Raw genomic sequence first — 12188 nt, forward strand, 5'->3', positions numbered from 1 at the left:
GAGGGCGAGGGAGAGGGAGAGGGAGAGGGAGAGGGCGCTATAGTCAAAACCCTCTCCTCGTCCTGCGAACAACCGCGCGCGTGGGCGAGGCATAGTAGCAAGCTTCTCCTCGTTCGGCAAGTTGACGGGACACATCAAAGCAGTGCTAGTACTAGTAGTAGTAGTCCATACCGCGTCCTTTCCGATTAATATGGCTTAATTTGAAACGAGAAAAATACACTGGCGGTCAACATATGTAACAGTACGCTCTTTACGGTCACTATATATAGTTTTGTGACGATTATGCGATCAGTAGCTCATCGTAGAGGACCGTATTGCACCCTACTGACCGGCCACATAGTCGACGTGGCACTTTGTTGACTGGTTAAATTGTCACCTGGTTTCCGGGTCCCACCTGTCAGTTGGCAGAGCAAAGAAATCAGTTAAACAAAATTTACGCAGGCGCGACACGAGTCCAACCCTTGCGCGCGAACCGCCCTGGCTATGTATGTGAGTGCATGCACGTGTCCTCCCTCGGTCTTCCAACAAAGAGTGTACTACATGATGTACATCTACACTTCCAATGCATTTAGCCTTTACTCTACTAAATCGATATTGATTGACTAATGCACCAACTTGTGCTATAGGTATAGGCTACATGTCTATCCTTAATTACAGCATGCAACGGCCTTCATTTAATCTTCTTATCTCAATGGTCGCATGCACACATAAGTCTGCTACTTTTGGGCGTTAATTATGCCCTAGTCAATGTGTAAATCTCTAAATGTACAGTCTTTCACGGACGTAGGGAGTAGGTTGAGCACTTGAGCGTGAGCGTGTGTGTTGCGTCATGTGCTGTGTGCCGCATGGGTGCGTGAGTGTTGCGTGTGTCCATGTGTATGTGTGAGTGTTGCATGTTGCATGCATGCATGGGGCTTACTCCCTCCCATTGACATGTTCATATTTCAAGCTTCCTCTGTTTCCTCCATATGGTGATACTCCCTATGTTCCCAAATAGTACGGAGTAAAAGCCTCCCTATGTTCCCAAATACAGAGTATTTGTCTTTCTACCGATTTCAACAAGTGACTAGGTACGGAGCAAAATGAGTGAAGTGAGCGTAGAGGCATAGGGATACTGTAGAAAGGAAGTCCTCGCGATCCATTTATTCCCCATCTCGGTCAGAGAGAACTATTCAACTAGTCTTCGCAGTGAAGTGACAATACAAGCTGTAGAAGATGGGAGACGCAATTAATAAGTTGGACTAGCATGTTGGTGTTACTAAATCATCCTTACCCAATACTGCCATCATGGTTGCCAGTAGAGCACGCTTCTGCAAATACGCCTACGCACCTCTGTCCTCCATTAACTGACATATGGGCCCTGTTGTGGTAGACCCACATGTCATCGGTGTAACTATTTACACTCCGAAGGACGGTATATCCTGGTAGTAGTACTAGTAGAATTGAGATTGAATGCACTTTCTTCCCCGTCTTCCACTCTTCTTCCTCCTCTCTTCTTCTTCCTCCTCTCTTCCCCATCGTCGGCCGCACACCATTTACCCCCGCTCACTGCTCGCCCGCCCGCGCCATCTTCCTTGGTAGCTCGCGCGTACCATATCCCCCAGCTCATTGCTCGGCCACACGAGGAGAAGCTTCTTCGCATGCCCGCCCGAATCCACTTCCCTGCTGGCTCGCAGGCACCGAAAACCCCAATGGCAGAACCGACTGACACGCAGATCCGCGATTGGAATTCCCTCCCCGATGTTCTCTTGGAGCAGATCTGTAGTCGTATGGACCTACTCAACACCGTCCGTCTGGCCGCATGCTCTGTGCCTTTGTACCGTCTACTCGTCTGCAACCGGCCGGCTCTTTTCAAGACACCCTGCTTGCTAATGCCCGATCCTCGCAGGTGGCCCAGACACCGACTTGATGATCCTACGGAGGTTGCCGTGGTGCCCCTCGACATGCTACCACTACCCGTCCACCTGCCCTTCATGCGCGACCACTACTGGGCGGGCATGAAGGCCAACTGGATCGTCCTCATCCACAAATCTGGTAGTCCATGGCGTCTCGTGGATATCTACACCCAGCGAGAGATCACCCTTCCATCTTTGGATACCGCCGCCATCGAGCCTCGCGGCCCGCCGGACACTCCTGCCTACTACGCATGAGACACGTCAAGCTTTTGGCTCGACCTCTGTTTGCAGAAAGTTGTAATCTGCAAAGTGCCCACACCATCAGAAGACTACATGGATTACAAGCTCATTGCCTTGTTCATCAAGGGATTAGTCTATCTTGAATCCGGTCGCTATACATGGTTATGGCTCATCATCAATCCTGTTGAGGAAACATTTCTGTCTGATGCTATAGTGCATGATGGCATCGTTTACGCGGTCGACGCACAGATTGGCTACCTATACTGGTGGAATCTATCGTCATGTAATTGTTCTATCTCATCTCATCTTTACCTTATGAATACGACTGCCTGTTCATTTGTTACAAATTTAGAATGCATAGCATGTCTATAACCACATCATTGCTATATGTTCCTCTCATTTCCTAGATTTTTACGACCACACATGTTATTGTTAGAGTTGATATGAGAACAATTGGCATCTAATGATTGTTAGAATACATATTATGAGCATAACATCATGATTGCTATATGTTACTCTCGTTTACAAGATTTTTATAACAACGCATGTTATTGCTTAGAGTTGATATGTGAACAGTAGTAGTAAGTTCTATGGTAGAATATGAGTAGGCGCTGTCATAGCTGTTTTCCTCTCATTGTTACATGATGTTTGAACCATGACATATTTCTAGAATATGAAAGCCATTGACTTATTTTTTTAACTTGGGGTATGATTATGACCACGGCATTGCAATTCTCTATCTATGATATGTGTCACTATTATAATAATCTTAATTCCACACATACTCTGAACATTATTGTTTATTTTTGTCCTTTTGGTCTCCAATTTGAATTGTTGCAGCAGACGCAAATGCGCTGGCCTTCATGATTCCAGGACCTGGAATCATACTAGCCGATGGGTGGTGGTTTATCGCTCGTTTAGCTGACGGCGGTCATTTGATGCTCATTCGCACGTACCAAATTGACCAAACCATTACATCAAACCACATGCAGTACAATGCATGGGGCGTTCGTGACATTGATGGCTATGGTTGCTTCGTGTTCGAGAAAGATCCCAGCTCCGTTGGGCCAAGCGTATTCAACTGGAGGCGGGTTTACAGCCTCGGCAACCACTCCTTGTTCCTCGGGCTCAATTATCCGATCATCCAATCAATCATCGATCATATCACTGGCGATGATTACTGTGCTATGCAATTTCCATTCGCGAGGGGGGGCTGTGTTTACACATCATACCATGGGTTTCATGAATCACCATATCCAGAGAGTCGTCGACACAGCTTGTTGCCAGATAATCTTCAGTGTGTGAAAGGCATCAAGCTTCCATGCGATTGATGGCTTTTGCAAACCCGACATGCGGCGATGTGGTTCATGCCAATAGCAAATATGCACAACTTGATTCGTGCTGATATCTAGACTGAGCCATGTATTCTGCTCCTGTAGCACGACCCTCTTTTGTTGGATATTATGTACTGTTGTTAGTTTGAAGCACTCCTCTGGTTTCAAGGATAGATACCTTCCTGGGATCAAGTGCATCCTAACTCACCTGCATAGGATGTCCTAATGATGACGATGGCGGTCAAATTATTCACCATGTCCACACATTGAATTGACGTGACAACATGCTGCGCGTGAGGTGACACAAGAATCCCGACGGCTTGTTCGGGTATTCTAGACTTCAGATTTGGAGTACCACTTATCTGTCGAAATCTTTCATCATTGACCTAAAATAGTCGATTGATCATACATTGAGTACCATAAAACTGGAATTACCGATGCAAGTCGAAGAAGGATTGGCCCGTGCTGCCGGCTGGCGTCAAGTTTGATCCCACGGATCAGGAGCTGATCGAGCACCTTGAGGACAAAATGAGTGCTGACAGTGCGATATTTCAGTCTCTTATCGATTTGTTCATACCAACCATCGACAGCGAGCACGGCATATGTTACACCCAACGTGAGAAACTTGCAGGTAAGACACCAATCGGCCGTCTACTTGCACAAACACATTCCTTTGTTTATAGATCTATTTTTCTTTTTAGACGCAGACCTGGTGAAGCAATTACAATTTCACAGTTAATAAAAAGTGAAACAAGTGACTGCAACATGCCAAAGATGTTATGAAAATGCCAACTAGGTACACTAAAACCTGTATTCCACAATACTGCAGGTACCACACTGAGTGGCCTAAGGAAGCATTTCTTCCAGCGCAATTCCAGGGCGTTCAAAAGGGGCTCGTGGACGCGTCGCAAGATACAGTCAGAGTGCGGCATGCACGCGATGTGGCACAAGACCGGCAATACCTTGCCGGTGATGGTCAACGCCCGGTAGACGGGCAGCAAAAAAGGTTCTGGTGCTGCACACCAACAAGAACTTCGACCAGCAGAGGACTAACTTGGTGATGCACCAGTACCACCTCGGGGACCTAGAGCAAGAGAAGGAGCGGGAGCTGGTCCTCTGCATGATTTTCTACCAGATGAACACTAGGGCCAGGAGTAAAAATATTATAAGTTAGTTTGGTATTGGTAGTTGTACTACCTTGTCGTCCGCAAGTTGGTATTGTTGTTAACGAACTTTTGGTATGAACTTGCATTTGCTTCCAACCATCATGCCGAGGGTCGACGTGGATATAAAGTTGAATCATTTGTTTCGAAACGAATTTTCAGGTACCTGATTTTTATTTGATGGGTAGCATAAGCACCCGCCGTTTGAATTTCCAGTTCTCCAATTTTTTTGAAACAAGTGCATGCACTTATTATCACGATAAAAAACAATATCCGTGCTGCATCCCAGTTATCAGTCTGTACTTGCAGAATTCTCTCTTTATTGAGCACGAATATTGTATTTTCTGGTGGAGCAAGTTTCAACTGGGCTGTAGATTGCCCAGGGTTGTTTTGTTTTTAACAGGCCCAGCCCATGACGACAATGGGGTCCAAAGATCCAACAGGTATCTACTAGCCTCTGGCCCGCCAGCGTTAGTTATATTTTGTCTTACAACATCCGCAGGCAGTTTTTTTACTGAATCAAACACACAGCGCAGTTCTATTTTCCTCTTGAAACGCATGTCCTACATCCGTTTTCTAAGCTCTACCTATAGTTTTACTAGTTCATATACACGTATCATTATATTGAAAACACATAAAATTCCCTTTTCATATTTACATCCTTATTTTTGTTGTTTTTTCCCACCCAGCGCTGATTTTTTTACCACTGGTTTTTCCCTTAAAGCAACTAAATTGTCCCACGTCTTATTTGCTTACAAAAACAAAACGATTTTTTTGGCAAATCAGTAAGTTCTTAAAAAATGTTTATCATTTCGGGATTACAACAGTTCGGACTCCATCGAAATATGCAAAATAAGGTTGGACTTTTTGACCGTGGTCCTGGGCAGAAAATGGGCTGTAATAAATTACTTAAGAATTAGCAAATGGGCTGCAAATTATAAAAAATAGAAAATGGGCTTTATGTTGTCTGCCACAGATTTGGAGGCTGACTTGTGGGCCTACTAAGTTCATACGTATACAAGGTTTCTCAAAAAAGAAACTTAGTCAACAATCGACTCTACCAGCGTCAGACCGTTAGATGTCAATCTAACGACAATCGTGATTCTTCAGTCTTTGATCCTCCTGCCCCAGCCGCCCAAACCAGTGCCGTCAGAACCGCTTGCTCCCGCCTCCCGTGGCCGGCAGTGCTGTCGGGAAGGCCTCACGGCCCCATCATACTCGCATCCCTGGCCTGTCTATCCCTCTAGTCACCCACACCTCCTGTTATTTTCCGGCAACGGGAGCCGAACAAGTCAGCCCTCGTACTCTCCACCGCATGGGCAGCCACTGCCGTGTCTTCCCCGGCTCCGTTTCGTTCCCTTCGTAGGCCTTGCCGTCGTCCACCGCCCTGGTGCTCTCGGCGCGGCGTGGTCAACGAGGTCCATCCAACGGGCGTAGTGCTTCTTCAACCTCTGGTCTTCTTGCCCCAGCTGCCCAAAGCAGCGCCGGTCGTGCCGCATGCTCCTGCCTCCCGTGGCCGGTCGTGCTGCCGCGGAGGCCTCACCGTCCCCATACTACTACCACTGCTGGCCAGGCCATCCCTCCACTCACCCACTCCCCCTGTTATTCTGCGGCGACGGCAGCCTCACACTGCAGCCGAACCAGTGAACCCTCGTACTCCTCTCCGCGTGGGCATCCACTGCCACGCCTTCCCCGGCTCCGCATCGTCCCCTTCCTAGGCCTCGCCGTCGTCCACCGCCTTGGTGCTCTCGGCGCGGTGTGGTGAACGTGGTCAACGACATTCCATCGGAAGAGTATTGTACATGGAGAGGCTCACAGCTGGGTCCACGGCCACAGACCAGTTTTTTTGTGATTTCCCAAGTAAGTCGTTTGTCAGGCCTTTTGGGCTGCAAATCTTTCAAGATGAGGAGGGCTTTCATTCGGCTGGCCGAGAAAATGGCCCATCAGTAATGAGAAATGGACTGTACATTTTTCAAACACATCAAACCGGCAATTAGTTTCAAATATCTTTTTTTTCATTTCGAGATTTGAAATTACATTAATTTTTATGCATGGAGAATTTGTTGGATTTTATATTGATATACATTTATTTTTAAAATCAGCTTGAATGTGATTCAAAATTTCGGGATTAAAAACAGTTCGGACCGCACCGAAATATGCAAAATTTCGTATAATTTTTTGACTGTGGCCACAATATGGGCTGTAATGCTAACAAAAAGAATATGGGCTCCAAAAAAACCTTAATAATTAGCAAATGGGCTGTAAATTATTAGAAATAATGGCAGATGGGTTGTATGCTGTTTTCCACAGATTTGAGGCTTTCCTAAAAAAAAGGTTGACGCACAAGCAGTGACTGTTGGATGGCCATCCAACGGCTGTCGTGCTTCTTCAATCTCTGCTCTTCGTGCTCCAGCCGCTCAAACAGGCGTCGGCGGGACTGCCTGCTCCCTCCTCCCCGCGGCCGGCTCTGCTGCCGCGCAGGCCTCACCGCCCCACCGTACCCCATCACTGGCCTAGCCATCCCTCTACTCACCCACACCTGATGTTATTCTCCAGCGACGGCAGACGAACCAGTAAACCCTCATACAGTCGTACTCCCCTCCGCGTGGGAAACAACTGCCGAGTCTTCCCTGCCTCCATGTCGTTCCCTTCCTAGGCCTCGCCGTCGTTCACCGCCCTGGTGCTCTCGGCGCGGCATGGTCAACGTGGTCAACGACCGACATGCATCTGAAGTGGACTTTACGTGGAGAGGCCGGCAGCTGGGTCCACGGCCGCACGCAAGGAAATGCCTCCTTATTACACGCAAAATAATGATTCCTCCACTTGACATCAGGGACCCACCGAAAGGCCCTCTGTATTTCGCCAAAAAAAATGTTACCGCCGCTGACAGCTCGGACCCACCAGCTATATCTTCGCTTGCAAGGAAGTGCCTCCTTATTACGCACAAAAAAATGAATACTCCCCCTGTTAGCTGGGACCCAGTATAGTGGCAGGCTGACTTGTGGGCCTACTAAGTTGACGGGGACGGAGGGCTTTGTCAGCTTAGTCAATATGCACGATTCTAGCTCTAGTGACCGTACAATGTCCATCCAACGGCCGCAGTGCTTCTTCAACCTCTGGTCTTCTTGCTCCAGCCGCCCAAACCAGCGCCGGTCGTGCCTCGTGCTCCTGCCTCCCGTGGCCGGCTGCGATGCGGCGGAGGCCTTCTCGTCCCCTACTACTCCCACCGCTGGCCAGGCCATCCCTCTATTCACCCACACCCCCTGTTACTCTGCGGCGATGACAGCCTCACAGGGCAGCGAACCAGTGCCCTCGTACTCCTCTACGCATGGGCATCCACTGCCGCGTCTTCCCTGGCTCCACTTCGTCCCCTTCCTAGGCCTCGCCGTCGTCCACCGCCCTGGTTCTCTCGGCGCAGCGTGGTCAACGTGGTCAAGGAACGACTTCCATCGGATGTGGACTGTACGTGGAGATGCTGACAGCTGGGTCCACGGCCGCAACAAGGAAGTGCCTCCTTATTACGTGCAAAATAATTATTCCTCCACCTGACAGCAGGGACCCATCGGACGGGCCACCGTATTTCACGAAAAAATGATTCGCCCCCTGACTGCTGGGACCCACGAGCTACATCTTCGCACGCAAGGAAGTGCGTCCGAAAAAAAACGATTCGCCCCCCTGACTGCTGGGACCCACCAGCCACCCGACTACTGGGATCCACCAGCAACATCTTCGCACGCAAGGAAGTGCGTCCGGGCAAAAAAAACGATTCGCCCCCTGACTGCTAGGACCCACCAGCTACATCTTCACAGGCAAGGAAGTGCCTGACAGTCGGGACCCACCTGGTCGATGCGTACGTAGCGTTGTCATTCTGGTCGTGAACGTGTACGTACATACTAGTCGATGTAGAGGCGCGCACGTGTCGTAGTAGAGGCGCGCACGTGTCGTAGTAGAGGCGCGCACGTAGCATGTACACGTACGTACAACGGCCAGGGTGCAAGAAAGAAAATACGGCCATGTATGTGTACATACGGGCGGGGTCTTGAACGCGTACTCGCGCATACGTACGGTGAGGGCTCTTTGACATGGCTGGGTCGGAACGGAGAAACAACATCGTCGTCGTGTTCATGGGGAGGCAACGGAATGCGTCGTGTTCATGGGGAGGCAACGGAATGCGTGGTCGTGTTCATCGGGAGGGCTTGGATGGAATAGGCGATGGAAACGAGGCCTGGCATACCGTAGCACGGAGGAAACGGCCTTGTGTTCGACCGGCCACGTTTGAAACGGGATCCTGTTCATCGGGAGGGGTCTGGCATACTGCAAAACGGAGGAAACGGACCTCCTATGGTCGAAATGGGGGTCATGTTGATCGGGAGGGGTGTGGCGTGCCGCAAAATGGAGGAAACGGACCTCCTACGGTCGAAACAGCGGTCCTGTTGATCGGGAGGGGTGTGGCGTACCGCAAAACGGAGGAAATAGACTTGTGTTGGAGCGCTACGGTCGAAACGGGGGTCTTGTTCATTGGGAGGGGTGTGGTGTACCGCAAAACGGGACTCCACCGGATACTTCTCATCTCCACCGTCGACCCCCTCCAGACTCCACAAACGCGCATTGCTCAGCCCCCAAGTTCCCACCGTAACTGGGAACTCCCCGAAATTTTCCACCCCCTCGCTTCTACCACGGTTTTTTCCGTCATGGACAGCCGAAAGAATGTCATGCAGCTGCGTCTCCGGCCCGCCCAGGACGAAAAGCCCATTTTTTGTCATGATTTTTTGTCATAGAAGTAGGAGCCCACCACATCTATGATGATACCGGGTTTGTCACAATTATCGTCATAGAAGTGTCATATGTATGACAGAATTTTTTTTCGTTCGGTCCAAAATGTCACGGATGTGTCTTTTTTTTGTAGTGAACATCAAGGTCGATTCCTCTTATTTGATCAACCATTCGCCATGTCAAAAATGCAGAGGGGGATGCAAGGAGCACAAAGCCTGCACATCCAAGCAAGTGGTAACATGGACTTGTACATGGAACATCCCAAGCGCAAGCAGAGCTGCAGTGAGCCTGTACAACGAGCTAGCGTAAGTCCCTGCATTTCATTTAATTCGTATTGGCATTCATGTATGATTTGTGTGCAGTGGCTGATCCACGAATTCAAGTTACCAGGGGCAAACTTTTAACTTAAAAAATACGAAGGCACTTGCACTCCGGAAATCAACATAACTTGAGAAATGTGAAGCTACATGCACTTTGAAAACCAGCTAATGATCCAAAGTAGTTCAGATTATAAACACTAAATGATGCAAGCACCAAAAACACAAATGCAACATGGTGTACAAGGACTACAAACATGGTCTGTACCTGCTTGAATTATTCATTCTCTGGCTGAAAATATCGAAGTGTAATTGCACGTATAACCAGTGCGCAAACTGCATATCAATATATCTATCCTGCACAATTATGCCAATAGTTTCAAACAACAGATTAGAAAAGTATTTATGCTATGTTGTCATGATATGGGGACTTTCTGGTAGATGGCCTCGACATTTCCTCAAGCTATGAAAATGCACTATAATTTTCTTGTCATCAATGCCTGCAAATCTCTGTCTCTCTCAACATAGTAGATCATCATTAGACACTAAATCCTTCAATGAGCTTGCAAAATTCTTGCATTAGATCCCTCATTAGACACTATATGTTCATCACCAGGAGCATGTAAAATGTTTGCATCAAATCCTTCATTAGTAGTCTGTTCATTAGACACTTCAGGCTCAAGAACAACATGAGCTTGTATGTTTGCACCGGAAACTTGATTAGATACATCAGATTCAGTCAGTTCAGTATTGATTGGGGGAGTTATAAAATAAGTAGAAATTGCTTTCATTTTCTCATAGATTCCCTACATAAAAGCAGTTTTACAACACCATCAGGTTTAACTATTGGCCAGAAATTGAAGAGTTGAATTAGATATAATCAGAGATGTGATGTACCTGCTTGTTGCGCATGCTACTCTTGCAAGCTGCGACTGTCCGTTTGCGCAAGCTCGATGCCGTGCCCGTGCTGCCGCCGCTGCCTCCCACGCAGGCTACACCCAGGGTTGGATCTTCATCTTCTTGTCCTCCCGTTCGCTTGAAACCCAGCGACCGCCCTCCAACGAGGGGCGCGAGGAAGTGTTGTGTCGGTCTGTCCAGCGGCGGCTAGGTTAGGAGCGAACCAGACTAGAGGCTGGACCGAATGAATTGGGATTCTTCCTGCTGTCGATCGATATGGGAGGCGCTCGTTTGGGCCGAGAGTCTGCTATAGGGCCTGCCTTGCACTTATGTTATTGGCCCATCCAAATTGAAACATTTTTCTTCATTTTTTACATTGCCTGCTCGTGCGTTGGGACGAACAAAACTAGTGTGGGCCAACCTGGACGACTCAAACTAGGTGCACACTTTCCGGCCACCCGAAGCGGCCATCCATACCAGCCCCTATGGTGGCGTCGCCCCTTTTGTGTGTATGATTGGATAGTGAAAAATATTCCAGCGGCGCTTTCGATTTACCCACAGAATGGTTGAATTGCTTGTTTCTATGAACTGAGTTCGCCAATAATGTGAAGGATGTCAGTCTTTTCATCTTCTTTTAGATTGCTTAGATCTCGATATGCCAAAAGTAATCGCATGAAATATACAGTAAAAGCCAGTGTGATGTGTTTAGCTACAACTAGTCGGACTACACGTCCTCATATAACATATCAAGGACGCACCATCTTACCAGATTAACCATTCGACTTACCCATGCAGTGTGGGAAGAAAGAAGTATTGGGACTGCATATCCAAGCAATTGATGCCATGGACTCCTTCATACAACCTTGTAAGCGAAAAAGAAGTTGAAGTGTGCCTGTACAAAGAACTAGCGTAAGTTCAGTTACCTGCTTCTCGGAATTTTAGTTAGCCACTTATTGCAAAATTGTTCAATTACGTTGCTTAGCTTAATTTAGTTTGCTACTGATTACATAATGGCACAGCCTGTTAATCATATTGTAGACTGCGCCTATCTATGTGTTTGATACTTACTGTTAAGAATTACCTGTTTGCCTTAACTTAAATATCTACTTGTTTGTTTAACTGCTTTGCTGCTTCAACAACAGGTTACAATGATGTTAATAACTACTTTTCAGCATCCAATTGAAACTCTTTAATTCCTTGTTTGTTTAACTGGTTTTCTGTTATAACTCCCAGTTGAGATGTTTTGCTAACTTCAACTTTTCTGAATCCAATCGGAACTTTAATGGCAAAACAGGTTAGCCCAAGATCAAAGAGCGAGGTCCCCATGGACGTTGCATCATCACACAGCAGTGGCACCGGCCCAATCATGCATTATGAATTGCCAACTACTTATGCTCTAGAGGCTAAACTAGTGGTAGAAAGAGATTCTGCTTCTGCACTTAAAGATGAAGTTGACATGTTGAGGAAGCAAATATCACAATCACAAGCAGTACTCAAGACAACCATTAAATATTTGGTGGATTTCAAAACGAAGAAAGCTGAGACTGACCAGATTGTTAAGGTCCTGAA

This window comes from Triticum dicoccoides, chromosome 6A, assembly GCF_002162155.2.
Source record: "Triticum dicoccoides isolate Atlit2015 ecotype Zavitan chromosome 6A, WEW_v2.0, whole genome shotgun sequence".
Taxonomy (NCBI): Eukaryota; Viridiplantae; Streptophyta; class Magnoliopsida; order Poales; family Poaceae; genus Triticum; species Triticum dicoccoides.